The sequence below is a fragment of the Atta colombica genome, unplaced genomic scaffold (genome assembly GCF_001594045.1).
Source record: "Atta colombica isolate Treedump-2 unplaced genomic scaffold, Acol1.0 scaffold212, whole genome shotgun sequence".
NCBI classification, from domain to species: Eukaryota; Metazoa; Arthropoda; class Insecta; order Hymenoptera; family Formicidae; genus Atta; species Atta colombica.
Genome location: NW_017259308.1, coordinates 15562 through 17360, shown reverse-complemented (window position 1 = coordinate 17360; position 1799 = coordinate 15562).

Here is a 1799-nt window from a genome sequence, read left to right as displayed (position 1 = left end):
ACCGCCTGTGATTGTTTCAGTCGGTTTTTAACAGTTCATAATACACTACGCCGAGCTGGTCCCACCAAATACAGAGCATGACCTTGGAGCCGTGAATATTCCGGCCGGTTTGGCCGTCGACGTGGAAGCATGGCCGGGAACTCCCCATGATTTTCTGCGTTTGGGATTATTGTAATGAACCCATTTTTCGTCCCCAGTCACAATGCGATGCAGAAATCTCTTCCGTCTTTGCCTTTCAAGCAGCTGTTCACAAGCAAATAAACGCCGTTCAACATCTCTCGGCTTCAATTCATACGGTACCCAATTTCCTTGCTTCTGTCATTTCCATGGCTTTGAGGCGTTTTGAAATGGCTTGTCACTCCCAATGATCGTGCCAATTCTTCTTGATTTTAACACGAGTCTTACTCAAGTAATGCCTTCAATTCTGCATCTTCGAAAACCTCTCTTCCACCGCTATGCTGGTCTTTGACGTCAAAATCATTGACGTCAAACTGTTCTTGAAGCGTTGAAACCACTCACGATACGTTCTTTCACTAATAGTCCATATGACCATAAGTATTTGAGAGCATTCGATGAGCCTCAGCCGCAGATTTCTTCATATTGAAGCAAAAAATTAAAACCTCCCGCAAATGATGAGAATTTGGCTCGTAAACTGACATTTTCAATCGAGAATAATTTTATGATGCAGACACAAATCGACTAATGTTTCTATGGGATTATGTTGACAGATGCCCAAGTTTATTGTATGACGTCTATGATCTATTTATTTCGACCACCACTTACCGCTAAAGCCATCTATAGGAAAACGGCGGAAGCAAAGTTGTACACTTATCTTATATCTTATATTCTGGGATAATTACGGTGTTATACAATCGAATTGGAGATGTAGGAATTTTAATAGCAAATAGAATAATGATGATAATTGGGAGGTGAGATTTAGTAACATTTAAGGGTGGATTGGAATTAATATTATTAATAATGTTAGTTGCCATTACTAAAAGGACTCAAATTCCATTTTGTATGTGATTGCCCTTAGCTATAGCTGCTCCAACCTGTATCAGTATTAATACATTCTTCAACTTTAGTAAGTACTGCGAGGGTGTATTTAATTTGTTTTAATAGTTTTTTAATAGAAACAAATGTAAGAATAGTTTTAAGTTTTCTATTTTAACTATATTTATATCAGGAGTTATAGCTAATTTTGAGAATAACTTTAAAAAAATTATTGCATTTTCCACTTTAAGGCAGGTAGTATTAATAATAATAATTTTAAAGTTTGGGTTTAGGATAATAGCTTATTATTATTTATTGGTACATGCAATTTTTAAGTCTATACTATTTATGGCTGCGGGGGCTATAATTCATTTAATAAAGAATACTCAAGATATTTGATTATTAAGAAATTTAAATGAAATGATTCCCTATGTAATAATAAGATTATTGATTTCTAGGATGGTTTTAAGAGGGTATCCTTTATAGCTGGATTTTATAGAAAAGACTTGATTATAGAAATTATTTATGGGAGAAAAGGATTAAATATATTTATGTTTGAATTAATAATTATATCATTATCGTTAACTGTATCTTATTCATTATGATTTTTTTATTATTTATTTTTTAATGAAAGATTAAAATTTTATGTCTATATATGTATTAAAGAAGATAAATTAATTAATATATCTATAATTATTATAATGTCATTGAGGATTATAGTAGGATCTTCAGTAAATTGAATTTTTTATTTTGATTATTATATAGTTTATTTATTATATAGTTTATTTATCTTCTTTAGAAAAATT